General features: G+C 47.0%; 2 long non-coding RNA genes across 10 annotated transcripts in view; one reads left to right on the top strand and one right to left on the bottom strand.

The window, feature by feature from the left end:
• Positions 1 to 18307, top strand: part of LOC105492794 (uncharacterized) — a 205111-nt gene that overhangs the window by 133446 nt on the left and 53358 nt on the right. For all 7 annotated transcript variants that reach the window (XR_011606748.1, XR_011606746.1, XR_011606745.1 and 4 more), the window contains exons 5-6: positions 2108 to 2237; positions 3383 to 4085. This is a non-coding gene — a long non-coding RNA (uncharacterized lncRNA). The remainder of the gene's footprint in view (positions 1 to 2107; positions 2238 to 3382; positions 4086 to 18307) is intronic.
• The window catches only part of LOC139355750 (uncharacterized), a 27935-nt gene extending 9628 nt beyond the window's left edge, over positions 1 to 18307 (bottom strand). Inside the window, exons 1-3 of one of the 3 annotated variants that reach the window (XR_011606749.1) lie at positions 18024 to 18307; positions 17491 to 17582; positions 4950 to 4999 (exon numbers count right to left, since the gene is read on the bottom strand). This is a non-coding gene — a long non-coding RNA (uncharacterized lncRNA). Of the gene's footprint in view, positions 1 to 4257; positions 4397 to 4949; positions 5000 to 17490; positions 17583 to 18023 lie in introns of those variants that run through there. The other 2 variants (XR_011606751.1, XR_011606750.1) reach the window with 2 other exon arrangements.

Here is an 18307-nt window from a genome sequence, read left to right as displayed (position 1 = left end):
CTCCATAGTGAAACCCTCTGGTTTGTCTCAGGCAGTACCTCCCACAGCCTGTGTCTCCATAAAGGAGAACTGGCAGCAGGAATAGCCTGGCTGGGTTCTCAGCTCTCTGAGAAGAGGCAGGACTGGGCAGAGGGTAGGAGCACTGGCTTTGGCTTCAGATGAGTGTCAAGCACCTCGCTCTGCCATCTCTAGCTAGGGGCCTATCTGCTTCGTGCCTCAGTTTTCTCTTCTGTAAGTGGGGAGCATAGAGCACCCAGTTCACCGGCACAGTGAAGGGTTATGAATACCCTAGGTTAGCACGTTGCAAGCTAAGCCTTCAACAGGAATTGGAAGCACTGTTAACATGTGGGTATCATCGTTCTAGTAGCTGAGGAGCATCAGAGCCTAAAAGACTCATGTGTGAAAGAGGGGTCTCCTGTTCCTATTTTTAAATTTTTAAATGTTATTTATTATTATTATTTTGGGGACAGGGACTTGCTCTGTCACCCAGGCTGGATTGCAGTGATGTGACCTCAACTCACTGCAGCCTTGACCTCCTGGACTCAACCAATCCTCCCACCTCAGCCTCCCAAGCAGTTGGGACTACAGGCACACAACACTGCACCTGGCTAATTTTTTATTTTTTATAGAGATGGAGTCTTACTATGTTGCCCAGGCTGGTCTCAAACTCCTGGACTCAGGTAATCCTCCCACCTCAGCCTCCCAAGCAGCTCTTGGGAATATAGCACCACCACCATGGCTGGTTAATTTTTTATTTTATTTTATTTTTTGTAGAGTACAGTGGGTCTATCGCTGCTTACTGCAGCCTTGACTTCCCAAACTCAAGCAATCCTCCCACCTCAGCCTCCCAAATAGCTGGGACCACAGGTGCCCAGCACCACCCTCAGTTAATTTTTTGACTTTTTTTTTTTTTTGCTGGAAATGAGGTCTCACTATGTTGCCCAGGCTGGTCTCGAATGCCTGGGCTCAAGCAACCTGCCTACCTCATCCTCCCAAAGTGCTGGGATTACAGGTGTGAGTCATTGTGCCTGGCCTCCTGTTTTCTAAATTTCAAAAGTAGTACATGCTTACTGCACAATTTAAGAAATTCAGATAAGTGAAAGAAAACTTAAAAAATACTCATTGTGATCAGGTGCGGTGGCTCACGTCTGTAATCCCAGCACTTTGGGAGGCCAAGGTGGGTGCTTCACGAGGTCAGAAGTTCGAGACCAGCCTGACCAACACGGTGAAACCCCGTCTCTACTAAAAATACAAAAATTAACTGAGTGTGGTGGCGCTCACCTGTAGTCCCAGCTACTCAGGAGGCTGAGGCAGGAGAATCACTTGAATCTGGGAGGCAGAGGTTGCAGTGAGCTGAGATCACACCACTGCACTCCAGCCTGGTCAACAGAGCGAGACAAACAAACAAACGAACACGTTGCTGGGTGCTGTGGCTTGCGCCTGTAATCTCAGCACTTTGGGAGGCTGAGATAGGAGGATGGCTTGAGCCCAGCAGCTTGAGACCAGCCTGAGCAACAGAGTGACATCCTGTCTTTACAAAAAATTTTTTAAAAAATTAGCTGGACACGGTGGTGGGCCTGCAGTTTCAGCTACTTGGTGGCTGAAGAGGAAGGATCACTTGAGCCTGGGAGTTAGAGGCTGCAGTGAGTTGTGACCATGCCAGTGCACTCCAGCTTGGGTGACAGAATAAGATGCCAACTTAAGAAAAAGAAAAATTAAAAAAACCTTTTTATCCTACCAGTGTATATACTCATGTGTGCACATGTACACACACGTATGCATACCCCTACACACACTAGAATTGCTAGTTTATAACCATATGTAATAGTAGTTTATATGGACATAACAGTGCATACCTATTATATTAGGTACATATGTAATGCATTTCATATACTTTTCATACATATTTCATTTCATATTAAATGCAGATTCTTGCATGTACATATATTTGAAAAACTAAAGAATAGGCTCCTCTGGTTTTGTGACCAGTTTTTGTCATTTAATGTAAGCTGAATTTTTTTTTTTCTGTTAGGGAATTTTTCTGCAGGAAAATATTTCAAGGCCACCTGGTATGTTATAATACAAACATGTTACATCCATTTTACAGTTGAGGACGTGGAAGTGCTGAGATGCAACATAAGTTCCCCCAGATTACTCAGCTACTTGAGGCACAGCTGACATCCAGAAGCTTCTCCGGAAAGGCTTTTGGAGTTCCCCAAGGCAGAGTCAACAAGAACGTAAGTTCCTTGAGAAGAGGGACTGTGTGCCTCACTCACTGTCATCTCCCCACCACCTGCCTCAAAATGGACATTCTGTTAATAGTTACTAAGTGAATAGACGCAGGAAGTTCAGCCTTTTTTGATCTAATTTCTTGCTCAAAGCTCATCACAGCATTCAACATGTGGCTTCCTCACTAACCTGTGCACCCCTCAAGTCCAGGACCATGTCAGATTGTCTTTGAATCCCTCAGCCCCAGTCTCAGACCTGCATCAGAGCAGGTGTTCTGTTCAGCAAATGAGTATCAAATTGTGGAAACAGGGATCTCTCCATTCTGGATTCAAGACAGCGCCCTCCCTGTGAAGCTTTTCTGAGCCCTTTCACACTGAAGTTCTCCAAACCTTCATGTTGACACCTATCTGCCTGCTGCCCTCAGTCCAGGAGCAACTTGGACATCAGCCCTACCTGTCACACTGGGGTTGGTGCACCTGGCCTGTTCCGGGACAGATCGCAAGGCTGAGGGTTAAGTAACACCTGGAGTGGTTAGGAGGCTGGGCACCTCCTTCTTGTGAATCTCCCGGGCTGCATGGCGGGTGGCGGGTGGCTGGCAGGGGAGGACCCTTGGCACTGCTGTGGCTTTGCTTTTGCTGCCAGCGGGGCCTTTGATGCCCCAGGGGCTGCTTGCCCAGCCAAAAGCATTGTAGAACACAAAAGCTGCAGAAAGCAGCACAAATAAAGTAAAAACGACCCAGGAACTGCCAGGAAGCTTATCAACCTGTTTCCTGGTCACAGGTATGGGGTGTAGGGAGGCACGGGGAGCATTTCTGGGCCCTTGTGATTGCCTGCACGTTGCCAGAGCCCCTGGTATTGTGTACAAAGCATTAACCTGGAAGCTAAGCAAGGCTCTTCACCTTGCAAAACTGACTGAATGAGTCCAAACTCTTAGAGTTTTTGTGAGGGTTAGATAGGTTGATAAGTTAAAGTGCCTACTCTGTGTGTGTGCATCTAATAATGATAACAGCCACAGTAGTAATAACGATAGCAGCTAATACTTTCTGAGCTTTTCATATATGCCAAACACTATTTTAACTGATTTTTATATCAATTCATTTAATCTTCATAATAACACTAAGAGGTAGGTGGTACTGTTGTCTTCATTTTATAGATGAGAAATTTCACCAAAGCTCAGAGATGTTAAGTAATTTCCTTAAGATGGCACAGCACATGAAAAGACAATCCGGCATTTGAACCTGGCACTCTGGTTGTGAAACACTGGTCTATAGCCACCTTGCTACCCATTTCTTCCCCCTAGCCTTTGGAATATTGTGTTCCCCTAATTATTATGGTAGTGAGGACAACCACGTGATGATGATGATGAGGATGAGGATGACGACGATGACAGTGATGGCGGTGGTGAAGGAGGAAGACATGCCCTCATTTCGTATAGCAATCTGCTTCTTGCTGGGATTTCAAATCCATTTTCATTGTTGATCCTGAGAGCAAGCCTTGGAGGGGGAGTCACTTTGAAATCCCAGGAAACTGGGCCTTAAGAGGCGGCTGAAGACCCATGAATTCATGCGGTAGAGTCTGCGAGGCCCAGAGCGGAAGAGGAGGACATGGGTGTAGCAGCCCACACTGCTGTGCCTACAGCTCTGGATCCTGACTGTGTGAGTGGGCCCAAGGCTGCTGGAACCTCTGGGGCTATAGCAAGAAGGGTGAGGAGATGGCCCCACTCCTGCTGCCTTCATGAACATTGGTTGTTCCCTCAGGACAGGAAATTGAGGCTGTTCCCTTGACCTCTCCAGACAACTTCGTGGTGACTTCAAGCCCTCTTATGAGGTGGTGGATCATAGCTACCGTTGATTGAGGTAAGACCTTCATTTATTTCATTTAAACTCATCAGTAGCCCTGGGAGATGCATATCATATTTCCATCACGGTGTACCATAATTGCATCAATTAATTTTTGCCACAGCAATGCGGAGTAACAACTACAGAATCTGAGTGGCTTTCAGTGTTAAGCATTTATTATCTGCACATCTGGGGAGACTGGCCAAGCAGCTCTGCTGAGCTTGGCTGGACTGCCTCCACATCTGGGGTGTGACTGCCTGGTGGCTGATGTCATTTTGCTGGAGTCGCTGGGGTGTCTCCACTCTGCCCTCTGGGTCTTTCGTCTCCTTCTGAAACCAGCAGACTAGCTGGAGGAGTGTCCTTCTTATGGTGAAAAGCATAGAGCAAGAGCAAGACCATTCCTAGGTGAACAAGCCCTTTCCAAGCTTCTGCTGGCCTCTCTTTTGCTAGCACCCCATTGGCTGAGGCGCGTGACCTCACCACGCTAAGTGTCAGAGTGGGAAGGCACTGCAGAGGTGCCTGGTGGAGGGTGAGGGTGCAGGTAGGGTGAAGAGTCAAGACCTGTTTGCACTTAATCACAGGTGATGTCATCTCAACTGTCCCTCAGGCTTCTCTGAGCTTTGCTGTCATCCTTACTTAAAACCATTTGCATTGTTAGAAAGAAGAAGAGACTAACAGGCACCTAGCAGTGACTGAACACCTAAAAATCCACTTAAGGAGATCAATGCTATGGCTCTCCGAGGCTCTGTGGGACCAGGGGGCTTTATCAAGGTTGCCTCACAGAGCAGTGGCTCAGCCAGCATTGGAATGTCAGTTGCCTGGTTCCCATTTGTGTGTGCATGTGTGTGTGTGAACCCAAACCTGTGCCCAGGTCAGACTTACGTGACGCTTGCAGTCAGTTCTCCCTCACAGTGTTGCTTGGGTCCTGGAGGCTGGAAGGAAAGGAAGCTTTAGGAGAGAGCAGTTGTGACCTCCTTTCCACAGGTTGCTATCACCACAGGTTTTCCACAAGCTTCTCCCTGGGTGGCCACCCCAGGGGCTAGAACATAGCAGAGGACTTTTCATAAAATCTTTGGAGTCTTCAGAAGAAGGTCTTTTGAGATAGGTCATGAAGAAATGAGGCCTTTGAGCCATAAATTAGCCATTGTGTGCAGGCTGGGGCCTCACCAGTTCAGCGAAATCTCCAGCCTTAAGAACTGAAACTGACTTGGGGCTCTGATTTTGACAATGGCCTTGAAGTAAGGGATTCCTCCTTGTGTAGTTAGAGCTGCTTCCCCTTCTCTTTTGTCCCTCTTCACCATGGCATAGCCCCAGGGAGTCCAGATGCCAGATGAAGTCTTTCACCTGTATCCTGAAATCCACGCCCGTAGGAATACTTTTCTTCACTTTCCTGCCTGAGGCCCCTCTCCACACTTTTGCTTGCTTTCCCATGTTAAGAAGACATATTTGAAAGTGATTCCTGGGTGGCCAAAGTCAGAAGGCTGGGTAGCCATCTGCCTTGCCGGCCACCTCCCCAACCCTACCGAGCTGTGAGCTTACAGGTGGTACCATCTGCACTTCTGTACTTTTTTTTTTTTTTAGCCCTGACCTTTGGCCTAATAAAAGCAAAGTGCAGAGCTTTGAATGAAGGAGATACAAACAAGATGTTCTCTTCCTCCCCCAGCCCCTCTTTTCTCTCCTCCTTCTCCTCCTCCTCTTCTTCCTCTTTCCCTCTCTACACTTATTGTGTGCCAGACATCAACCCAGGGATGTATTTATTTTTCCCAGTGAACTAAAGGTTTATAAGGAGGATGCCCTTTTCTCTGCAAGGACTAGTATTCTCTTCCTCTTGGAAAACTCCTGTTCATCCTTCTGGACCTGGCGGGGAAGAAACCCATTTCCCACAAGACAGTTCTCACCACCTGGGTGGAGTTGCTGATTCTCCATTTTGGAACATCACACTTTGAAGGCTTTGCTCTGGTCCAGAGCACACTTACTATGCTGTTCTGGCTCATCTCTTGGTGTGTGTGTCAACTGAACCGTTTGAAGGGGATGACTGTGGCTCCTTTATTTATCTCTGTGTCCTCTGTGCCCACTACAGTGTCAAACACAACATGGAAGCTAAACATACATGTGCAAAATGGGCAAATGTAGGTACAAGCAGGGACACCCTTAGTTCAGCAGGGACCTTGGGCTCCAGATCACTCAGCTCTAACTTGGAAGCTGGAACACCTGGCTGTGTTACACAGGCAAGACCTGTGTCTCCATATGCACCATTTATTCCTCACACTTGGCAAATGTGTGCCAAAGCTGAAAGAGTTCAACCTTATAGAGTTTGACAGGTTCAGGTTGGCATCCTTGCTCTACCTTTTCCCAAGCAGGGAACTTTGAGTAAGTTACTTTACTGCTGCCTTTGCCACAGTTTCCCCATCTGTAAAATACACATAGAAACACTTGCTTTGCCTGATCTGTTGAAAAGAATAGAGATGATGTTTGCAAAGTCCTGGCATGTGCAGTATCTATTATGGCTCTTTTATTTATCCTGCAAAGCAACTGTTCATAGTATCACATGGCGGGCAGGGGTAGGGGGCAATAAAAGCGTTTGTGGCAAGGATCCAGTTATTTGCAGGCTTCTCTTCTGTCTGGCTTTGTTTACTGTCATGCAGGAAAAGTGCCTTCACCAGGGCACAGCAGTAAACCTGTTGGCTACTCTAGCCCTGCCTGGGTTCCCAGGAAATTGGCAGGAGAGGAGCTGCCTGCTGCTTGTGGGCCTGCTGTTTAGGCTGCAATCGCTGTGGGAACACACAGGGTTAGGAAAACAAACACATGACTCATTGGGGACTTCCGACCTCAAGCCAATGAGGTGCTGACACCTTGCAATTTCTGAAGGTTCCCAGTAGATATGCATGTGTCTGCTCAGCCTTCCTTGGACCTGAGCCCATCTCTGTCTGCTCTCACACTCTGTGGGGGGCTAGGGGATGGAATGCTTGTGTTCCTACCCTTCTGTCCTCCTTCTGCATTTATTGAGCCTTGCTAGGTGCTGGGAATGTGATGACAAGTAAGACAGTGCAGGCAGGCTACAGACAAGTCAACACATGCGGTCTGCTGGGAAGCAGCCCCCCAAAGATGACCATAATCCCTGGGACCTTTGACTGTTACCTCACGTAGCAAAAAGGACTTTGCAGATGTGATTAAGTTAAGGATCTTGAGATGGGAAGAGTATGCTGAATTACTCAGGTGGACCCAAAGCAATCACAAATAGTTACTTATTAGTGGTTCCTTATTAGAGGGAGGCAGAGGGAGATTGACTACCCTAGATGAGAAGGTGATGTGACCATGGAAACAGAGATTGTAGTGATGCAGCCAGAAGCCAAGAAATGCTGGCTGCCTCTAGAAGTGGAAGACAAGAAACTGATTTTCCTTTGGAGCTCCAGAGGGACCCAGCCCTGTTGATGCCTTGCTTTTAGTTCCTTATGACTTAGTTCAGCCTCTAACCTCCAGAAGGGTAAGAGAATAAATTTGTGTTGTTATTAGCTGCCAAGTTTGCGATGATTTGTTACAGCAGCAAGAGGAACTAATACAATGTGTCCTTGCAATGTTATAAGTGTTAACACCACTTCCCTAGTGATGAAGGAGACTGAATAGCCCAGTGGTTCCAAGGTAGATCCCTGAAGTCCCAGTGCTTTGGTTCAAGTTCACATCTGCCTTTTGTTGGTTAAGGGGCCTTTTGCCATGTTACTTCTCAAAGCCCCAGGTTTGTCTGTCATGTGCTGTAACATCATGTTGTAAAATAAGGGTAATAGTCATTTCCATCTCATGCATGGTGGTGAGGATTGAGCTGTGAAATGCACATAAAGTTGGCTGTCTGGAGCGCAGTATGTACCCCAGCACCTTCCTCCTGTGCCTTGACTCTTACACCTCCTCATCGACAAGAAGGCACTGGATGCTGGAGAATCTCTCTGCAGGGATGTCGCAATGCAGGGCAATATCTGGAGAGGTGTTCTGGGCTAAGGCTTGTGGATAGGATTGATAGGACATTTAGTAGTTAGCAGTGGGAGGAGGCGGGGGTCCCCGAGACCCAGCGCTTCTGCAGGGCTGGGCACTGTGTGGGGGCCTCAGTAGTTTAGTGGCTATTCTGAAACAGTCACTCACTCCTGATCCTCCCAGGCACTGCCGTTCACAGGCAGCCCTAGTTTTACCTCTGTAAGCTACTCATGAACATACATCATTCTTTTATTTAGTAAACAGGAATGTCACCCCTGCCATGTACCTGCCAGGCATTGTAGGAGTGAATGGAAGCTGCTGCAGGGTTACCGCACCTGGGCTTTGCCAGAAGGGTACCAGAAGGCCGTCAAAGCAGCTCCTGGAGGACAGTTGAGCAAGTGACTGTTAGAGAAACCTGAGGCTTCGTTAGGGCCAGGACTTGGCCACAGGGTGCTCTTCCGTTCCTGCCTGTCTCTGCTGCATTGAGGATGCAGCCTTCAGGCCCACCATGGGTTCGGGCTCCTTCCCTGGGACATTTGGGATGGTTTTGATGCATACTTGCTGTTGAGATTCTCACCAAATAGCTGCCTGGGCCGCTCTCCTCCTGACCAGTCAGCCACCACCACTGCCACTGCCAGAGGTCCACAGATGGAGGCTCCCACAGGCAGTGGGAGGAGGCAGGGGTGCCCGAGATCCAGCGCTTCTGGGGGGGTTGGACACTATGCTGGGGCCTTAGGCCCTGCAGTCACCACACCTCTGAGGGGCAGGAGCCACTGGGTCCGTTTTATAGTCTCCTCACCTATCTTTCAGCTGGTGATGGGACATAAGCCCATTTGTTTTCATTTTGCGGATACGTTCAGAGGGGAGTAATCATTATCACTGCTTCCCACTGAGGAAACTGAGGAACAGAGAGGCTGGCTGACTCATGGTCACACAATGAGTAAGAGGTGATCCCAGATGAGATTCTATAATTTATACTTTTAATGGATTTTCCAGCTGTGGGTTTGGGGGAGCTTGCTTTGATTCGCTATAGAGAATGTTCTTTTCCCTACCTGGAAATGCAATTGTCATTGTTATTGTGTTGTTGCAGTTTGTTTGCATTCCTGAGACCATGTCAGCAAAAGACTCGGAAAGGGAAGTGGGGGACAGCCTTGAAGCATCTGGCCTGTAAGAAGAGTCCATTTGGAGGGAGGATCTCAATGCATTTTTTAACATAAATACACGCTAGGCTAGCTGTGCCCACAGACAGAGGGGGTACCCAACCCTCCCAGGTTCTCTGCCCTTGCTGAGAAGCCTGGGTTCTGAACCCCATGCCTCAGTGGGACACAGAGCTGCTCAGGAGCACACAAAGCTCAGCCTCTGCCCCTGCCTTCCAGGTCAACACAAATGCTGCTCGCATTGGTGGCTTAGAGCCCAGCAGCGCATTTAGCTCAGTACCATTCCTGGGGTTGGTGGGCAGGTGAGGGTGCAAAATCACCCTTGATGAAGAACCACTGGTGTAGACTAGTGGTTCCCAACATTTGCAATACTACAAATCCCTTTTACTGGTTCTCCTTCTCTGTGAGGGAGTTTATCAACCAAGCAAACTTCATAGTTAAGTATTTATTCCTCCACTTTCTTATCTAAAAATATCTGCCAGTGGGAGTTCCTGATCTGGGTCACCAGGCTGAGTTGATATAATTCTGGCCAGTATCGAGCAAAGAAGCTTGATATTTTAGGTGACAACTGTGGCCTTATTGGAAAGGAAGGTGCAATTTCCAGTAGACTTCTTGACCCTTCGAAAAATAGACTGAGGACCCCCATGGAGGAGTCCTGAGATTGGAATCACTGGTATAAACTTTTATTTTGCTGTTCGGAATTAAGAATTTCGATCAAATGTTGATAGAAGGTTCCTTTGAACTCCACATTTCCCCGGGAGCCTCCATCCTGTCTCTTGTCTCCTTTTGGCATGAGCAGTGTCATTCTTCAGCATGTATTTATTCAGTGATCACCACATGCCTGGCACGTCCCTGGGTGTGAGGTTGCCGCGGTGAACGGCAGATGCAGCCATGGTACTAATGGGGTCTGTAGCCAAGTGAGGGAGGCTAAGAAAGAAAGAATGTCATTTCCAGCAGTGATAAGTCCTAAGAGGGAGGTGCGGCACGTGAATGGGCTTGAGGGTGCTGGTCTCTGGAGTAACAAGCCTCTGTAAATAATCAAGTCACCCATTTCCCAGCCCTGCCTTGATGCACAGTCTTCACTTGGCCTGTTTAGGATCATTTCACAGATTCATTGACAGGGCCCAGTTTGTTAGTTGACTCCTTGGGGACGGAATCCTTTATTGCTTGCAAAAATATGCTCTGCAGTAGGCTGCGTCTTGCTAATTGAGAGGCATTCTGAGAAGTGGAGCACCCCTGCCTCATTAGTTTCAGTAAGAGGAGGCCTTAGAGGTACGTTGAACCTGGCCTGGTGGACAAAGCACCCTGCTGAGAGCTGGGCAGGTCTTCGGAAGGAGATTTAATGTGCTTCAGTAGGAAAGATGGTAGTTCCTCTCTCCATCTCCAGAAGTCTGCAACCAAGTCATCAGAACACAGAAGGGACCTTGCAGCCATTGCGTCTTTGTGCTCAGGTCCCGTCTGAGGGAGGGAAGGGAGGCAGAAGGGAGGGGAGAGACGGATCAGCTCCATTTGTCAAGCCAACCTGCTCAGCACAGGGTGCCCCTCCTCTTGGCCACTGGAAGGCTTTCTTTCTTCTGGCCACAATCAAACACCATTTCTTCTTTCTGCGTTTGTTCCCTGTTAAGTCAACGACTGTTGCTGTGCGAAATAGTAGCCGCTTGGCAGGGGAGTTCATGAAGGTTGCAGAGCACCTGTTTGGGTTCCTGCCTCTCTTCCTTTCCCCCTTCCTCCCTCCTCCCACTTTTCCTTACCTGGCAGCTACCTAATTCTTCTCTTTTAAAATACAGTTCAGTGAACAGTCCACACCAGCTGCCTTGGGGAATCCTCCAAAGAGACAAATTCTACCCTGTGCCCACCTCTCCTCTAGTTAACACCTTTCAGTGTTCCCTCCCCTCCTGTTGTCCTTGAGTTAATGCCTTAAAGTCACGGCCCTTGCTCAGGCTCTAAGGCCCTGGTGGGTGCTCCTTCCCCTTGTAGCTGGGTGGGTTTCAGGAAATGCCCCATCTGGTCACGAGAGATAGGCAGCCATACTCAGGGGAGATGGTGGCAGGGGAGACAGTCTAGCCACAAAGAGCAAAAAAGACAGAGATGAGATGGCTCAGAGGGAGCCTTGGTAAAGGCTTTGGCTCTTTCTCTGTTGAGATGGTACCGTTGGAAACTTTTTAGCAGGTTCTGATTTGCATTTTAATGAGATCCTTCTGGCTGCTGTGTTGAAAGTGGACTGGAAGTGGCAAAGGTGCAAAGACAGGCCGGGCACAGTGGCTCATGCATGTAATCCCAGCACTTTGGGAGGCCAAGGCGGGCAGATCATGAGGTCAGGAGATCGAGACCATCCTGGCAAACACAGTGAAACCCCGTCTCTATTAAAAATACAAGAAAATTAGCCAAGCGTGGTGGTGAGCGCCTGTAGTCCCAGCTACTTGGGAGGCTGAGGCAGGAGAATGGCGTGAACCCGGGAGGCGGAGCTTGCAGTGAGCTGAGATCGCGCCACTGCACTCTAGCCTGGGTGACAGAGCGAGACTCTGTCTCAAAAAAAAAAAGAAAAAAAAGGTGGAAAGACCAATCAGGAGACTATTGTGGTAATCCAGGGTATTACAGTAATCCTGGCCTGGTGGAAGCAGAGGAGACTGTGAGACATGATCAGATTCAGAATATATCTCAAAGGTAGGATTTGCTGCTGGATTGGCTATGGGGTGCCATAAGAAATATGATCCCGATTGTTCTTTATTTTGTGCAGCTACAGAATGAAGTTTCCATTTATTGAAATGGGCGAATCCTCAGGGTGAGAAGGAGTGCCTATTTGGTTTTTTGCGGATAGAGGTGGAATTGTTGCGTTAGAGATGTTGGTCAGACATCCAAGTGGAGACAGTACGGAGGCAGCTGCATGTACAGATCCAGAGTGTTCACTTGGCCAGTCCATGGTACTCAGACATGTGATCAAATACCAGTTTAGATGTCACATGGAGTATGTTTTGAATGAGGTTAACATTTAAATCAGTAGACTTTGAGGAAAGGACATTACCCTCAAAGTCTTACAATGTGAATGGGCCTCATCCAATAGTTGAAGGCTTTAACAGCAAAAAGACTGAGGAAATGGAAAGTGGGAATTCTGACTCCACACTGCCTTTGGACTCAAGCTGCAGTTATCAGCTCTTCCTGGGGGCTCCAGCTTGCTGGCCTGCCCTGCAGAGTTTGGATTTGCCAGCCCCCATAATCACATGAACCAATTCCTTAAAATCTCTTTCTGTCTCTCTCTTCAACATACACACATCCTACTGATTCTGTTTTTCTGGAAAATCCTAGTACATGGAACAAAGGGATAAATTTGGATATCCAAAATTTATGCAAAAATGGATATTTGGATTTGTATTTGAGACTTACGTTATTTACGACTTAAATATGAGTGTGATCATCAAGAGACAATTGTGGGCAGAGAGGAACCAGTCCACGGGGCCGCACAGCACAGGTTGAGATTCAGAAATTATGTGTGTATGTTTGTGTGTGTTATATGTGTTTGTGTGTGAGTGCTTGTGTGTTTGTATGTGTTTTTGTGCTTTTGTGTGTGTGTGCTTGTGTGTGAGTTCTTGTGTGTTGTTTGTGCTTGTGTTTGTGTATGTACGTTTGTGCTTGTGTATATGTATGTGTATTGTTTGTGTGCATATGTTTGTGTTTTGTGCTTGTGTTTGTGTGTATGTGTTTGTGCATGTGTGTGTGCATATGTGTGTGTTTGTGCTTGCATATGTGTGTGTTTCGTGCTTGGGTGTGTTTGTGTGCATATGTTTGTGTGCTTGTATGTGTGTGTTTATGCTTTGTGTTTGTGTGTGCTTTGTGTTTGTGTGTGTTCTTTGTGCACATGTGTGTTTGTGTGTTTTGTGCTTGTGTGTGTGCATACGTTTGTGTGCTTGTATGTGATTGTGTGTATATGTTTGTGCATGTGTGTGCATGTGTGTTTCTGCTTGTATGTGTGTGTTTCTGCTTGTGTTTGTGTGTTTCATGCTTATGCTTGTGTGTGTTGTTTGCATGTGTGTTTATCTGTGTGTTTGTGTGCATGTGTGTGTTTGTGTGCATGTGTTTGTGCATGTGTGTGCGTGTGTTTATTTATGCTTGTGTGTTGTGCTCGTGTGTTTGTGTGTGTGCATACGTGTGTGTTGTTTGTATGCATGTGTGTGTGTGTTTGTGCTGGTGTGTTTGTATGCATGTGTGTGTGTTTGGTGTGTGTTTGGCATGTGTGTGTGTTTGGTGTGTGTGTCTGGTGTGTATGTGTTTGGTGTGTTGTGTTTGTGTTTGTATGCCTGTGTGTTGTGTGTGTGTGTTTGGTGAATGTGTGTGTTTGTGTGTGTGTACATATGTTTGGTGTGTGTGTGCATGTGTGTTATGTGCATGTGTGGTGAATGTGTGTGCATTTTGTGTGTGTATTTGTATGTGTGTTGTTCGTGTGTGCGTGTGTTTAGTGTGTGTGTGTTTGTATTGGTTGCTAAGCACTTGGTATGTGTCGGGCATCCCCTATTACTAGATGCAGCCTCTTCTTAAAACAGTTTGGATGTCATCATGAAGAGCCATGTATCTCCTTACTTTTTCTGGAAGTTTGGGAAGGGATTCTCATTGGGCCACTTACGTATTTGACTGAGGTTTGCAGTTCCTGTGTCACAGTCCCTCCAGTGTTCTGGGCAGCAGACTGGCATCCAGCCTTTCCTTCTCCTGTCAGAAATGGATTATTCTGGCATCTTCCTTCCATGCCATTTTCAGTTCCCCTAACCTCCAGTCTCTTGAAGCCATTTAGCGTCTCTTGGTACTGAGTAATCCCATTTATTAAAGCATGTGAAGCTTCCTTAATGGCAAGTGTTGGCACAAATAGTTTTGCAGCCCCAAGGGACAGGTCATTTGAACTTGGTGACTGGAAAAACGGTCGGTGTGAATAATGCGAAGTGCAGGACCATGGTGATGAATTTCCCTCACCCTCTTTGTTCCTTGTTTTCTTTGTCAGGCAGAATGTTTAACCCATACTTTCCAAGAACTGTGTAGGTGGGTTGCTGGGGACAATTGATTTTTAGAGAAGTGTTGTTTCTTTGGATGTGGAAACCAAGAAGCAAAGAATAATATTGAGCAACAGTCCTCCTGATGACCAGGCCTGGGCTAATTATGGCAATAGTGTTGCAATGTGTTTGGGCCATTATGCAGTATAAGAACACCACTTCCCCTCAAGATGCCCTGGACACAGGGTAATCCTCAAGGCCTTGCTCTAGCCCCATGTCACTCAATGTCAAGTGGATCATCTACTTTCTAAGGCTGTAATTGGTCCTAAAGAAGAAGGAGTGGAGCCTGGCAGGAGGAAGGGACACAGGTATTTGTGTGAGGAATACTGAGTGGTGATGGTAGTTCTGGTACTGCCCTGGCTTGCTGTGTGAGTCTTCTCACCTGTCTGAGCAGTGGGATCACCATCTTTGAGGAGATTGGACTAGGTGGTTTATTTTATTTTATTTTGAGAGAAGATCTTGCTCTGTTGCCCAGGCTGGAGTGCAGTGGTGCAATCTTGGCTCACTGCAACCTCTGTCTCCCGGGTTCAAGCAACTCTCATGCCTCAGCCTCTCAAGTAGCTGGAATTACAGACTTGCACCACCACGCCTGGCTAATTTTTGTATTTTCAGAAGAGATGGGGATTCACCATGTTGGCCAGGCTGGTCTCGAACTCCTGGCCTCAGGGGATCTGCCTGCCTCAGCCTCCCAAAGTGCTGGGATCACAGGATGAACCACTGTACTCAGCCTTGGACTAGGTGCTTTCTAAGGAGTGGGGATGGGTCAATGGGAGGGTGCCTTCCCTAAATAAAGGGGCCAGCCCTCCCTTAGCATCCACTTGTTGTATTGTGGGAGGGTGGGTTCAGTGCTGCCAAATTAATTTTTGGACTTTGAATATAATAAAAATTTATGAATTTTGGATGTAGGCAATAACTTCCAAAATATTTGAAACACCCTGTGGGTGAAATCTGTAGTTGGATAAAGGCCCTAGGACTTTGCTTTGCAACTCAGCATTCATGCATTGCTCTCCGTGGCTTCTTATAGGCTGGGGGCCAGGAGGTGAGGGAAGCTCTTGTGATTTGTTTTGTTTTGAAATTGGTATAAGTATCTTCAAGGAACTAAGAGAGCAAAACCAGACTGGAAGCTGGGTCACAAGATGCTGTTGCCTAGAGACTTAGACAGAGGGCATGGCATTCGCTCCCTCATAGAGGGAGACTGCCGACGGCAGGAGCCTCAGCAGCCCAGCCCCTTAAGATTGATTCCTGGGTCCTCCACCCACTGTCTCTGGCTCTGTGGACTCCATGGCATTCAGAGCTAGGGGAAATCAATTATTTCATCATCTTATTCTTTTCAGTTAATAATTACATTTTGGAGATCTTTGTGTGTGCACATGTGTGTGTACACGTACATTATTCTTTTTTAACTGCTGTATAGTATTACTTAAGTATTTTCCCAAACTATTTCTTATACACACACACACACATATACACACACACACACAGAGGCCAAACATCTTGTCTTTTTTTGTTTTTTAAAGACAGAGTCTTGCTCTGTCATCCAGGCTGGAGGGCAGTGGGGCAATCATGTTTCACTGCAGGCGTGACCTCCTGGGCTCAAATGATCCTCCTGCCTCAGCCTCACCAAGTAGCTGGGACTACAGACATTCTCCATCACACCCGGTTAATTATTTGACTTTTTTTTTGTAGAGAAGGGGTCTCACTACGTTGCTCGGGCTGGTGTCAACCTCCTGGGCTCGAGTGATCCTGCTAACCAGCCTCCCAAAGTGCTGAGACTACAGGCATGAGTCACCGCACCTAGCCCCAAACATCTTACTGGACAAGCCTTTCTTGGCCACTCTATGCAGACAGGACCCATCTCGCACCTCCATCTTCCCTTTTTTTTTTTCTGTCTTAATTGATCACCATAGCACTTATCATCATCTGACCCACCATATAGTTATTTGCTTATTTGTTTGTTGACAGTCTGACACCCCCAACCCCTCATGAACCCCAGGAATGCAGAGACTTCTGTTAATTTTATTAAGTGCTTTATTCCCTGGAAAATGGTAGGTGCCTACTAAATGTTTGTTAAATGCATAAGTCTCTGTTTTGGAGATGACCTCCAGGCCCAGCCTCAGGCACAGAAAGGTAAAGTAACTTAATCAAAATCACCCAGCTCCTGACAGGCAAATCTGGGCCCAGAGCCCATGCTCTAATCTAAATCATTACTACCTGCCTACTGGTAACAAACAAAACCTCAGCGCAGTGCCTGCAACACAATAAGGACTCAGTAAATGTTAAATAAAGGTAATAATGCTTACAACAACAATCTTTGCCCCCAGAAAGATCCTTACCTTGAGGAGATAGCAAGGATTTGAGATGTTCAATATAAAATACCAAGTATGGTGCCTGTGCATAGCTGGCCATCAATGAGTGGTGGCTATCTATTATTATGCTTGTTATTTTATTATACTTTAGCACATTGTGTTGTACTTAAATGCCACTTGTTTGCCCTACTTATCTTTGTCCCTCCTGAGGGTGCAGAGTGAGCCTTATTCATTCCAGCATTCCGACAATCTTGTACATCCATACAATTCTTGGTATGTGGTTGACATACACTACTGTAAGGTCCATGAATGAGTAAGTAGATAAAGGAACGAACAAATGGGCCAGTGGTTTGTTGGGGCCACTCTGGCCAGTGGTTTGGGGACATGCTTCCTGAAGTCTTATCCCCTCTTGTCAGATTCAGGTTTAGGACAACGGTACAGTTGTTCCATTGTTCCCAGATAACATATCCTATCTTAACGTCTTTGCTGGGGCAGCCCTTGGACACACCCTGAGCTCCTGCCCTATCACTGGCCCCACTTGGACCCCTTGTGGGCAGGCACCACTGCAGCCTGCTCTGAAGGGAGCTTTCATGTGGCCGGCCGACCCTACTCCTTGACTCCTCCCTTCTCTCATTGAAAAAAAATGTTTAAGGGGACATTTCTCTCTCCTAAACTTTTTATGTTCCATTGAAGACCTAGAAAACATGTTAAATAAAAATGCTTTGCAACAGCTGACCTGTGTCTTCTGGCTTGTACCCCACAAACACCTTATCTAATGGGTAAGTCAGTTTTTATCTTTATTTTACTACTGAAGAAACTGATGCTTAAGTGTTGCATGCTTTTTAAGTCACATAGTATTAATGAAACAGCCTAAGGCCAGAACCAGGTGTCTGCACGCAACCCCAATGCTTTTTCCACAAGAGTTACCCACATGGCTGTATTTGTTTGTATTTTCCACCCTTACCTGCTTCCAGAAGACTTTGGAAGGGTGTGTTACATATTTAATGATCCAGGGCAACTTTCAAGTCTGTTAGCTCTGTGTGACACCGAGTTGCCCTGTAAGGTGTAATGAGGAGAGGCTTCATAATGAGCTGAAGTGGTTTCTGCAGATGACACCACTCAAGGGTGAGGATGCTTTCCCCTCTGCCATGTTTTCCTTTCCTGTTGGATTTGACTCTTAGATCAGTTGTTCTAAGACTGGGTTGAAGGTTGGAATTGCCTAGAGGATTTTTTAAATCCTGCTGCTAGTACCCCAGCTGCAAAGATTCTGATTTTGTCTGAAATGGGAGCAGGGCATTGGGATTGATAACATCTCCCCAGATGATTCTATTATGCAGTGGAGTTTGAGGACCACGGTCTTAGGGCATCCCTGTTATAGGGATTCTGGGGACTAACAAGAAGCTGCAGACCCCAAACTATTTCAGATGTAGTTCCAGCCCTCCTAAGCAAGTCTTGGCTCAAACCTGCTCACTCGTGCTCAGATTCGTAGCTGCTCACCTTTCAGAAGAAATGACGATGCTGGAAGAGGAAACCAAGGGGACAAGAGAGACGGCAGTCATCCCAACAGCTGTCTTGTGTTGTGCCCCTACTGTGTGCCAGACACTGTCCTAAGCACTTTACTTATATTAACTCATCCAGCTCACAACCAACAAAATGGCCCTAAGAGGCCTCTATTGATATCATCCCCATTTTCCAAATGAGAAAACTGTTCATGGGGTCGGTCAGTACCTTGTTCAACCTGGGAGTGGCAGCGCTGGGATCTGAAAACCGGGAGCCTGGCT

Source organism: Macaca nemestrina, chromosome 8 (assembly GCF_043159975.1).
Source record: "Macaca nemestrina isolate mMacNem1 chromosome 8, mMacNem.hap1, whole genome shotgun sequence".
NCBI lineage: Eukaryota > Metazoa > Chordata > Mammalia > Primates > Cercopithecidae > Macaca > Macaca nemestrina.
Note: the sequence above shows the minus strand (reverse complement) of the source record. Positions and strands in the feature narration are given on the sequence as shown.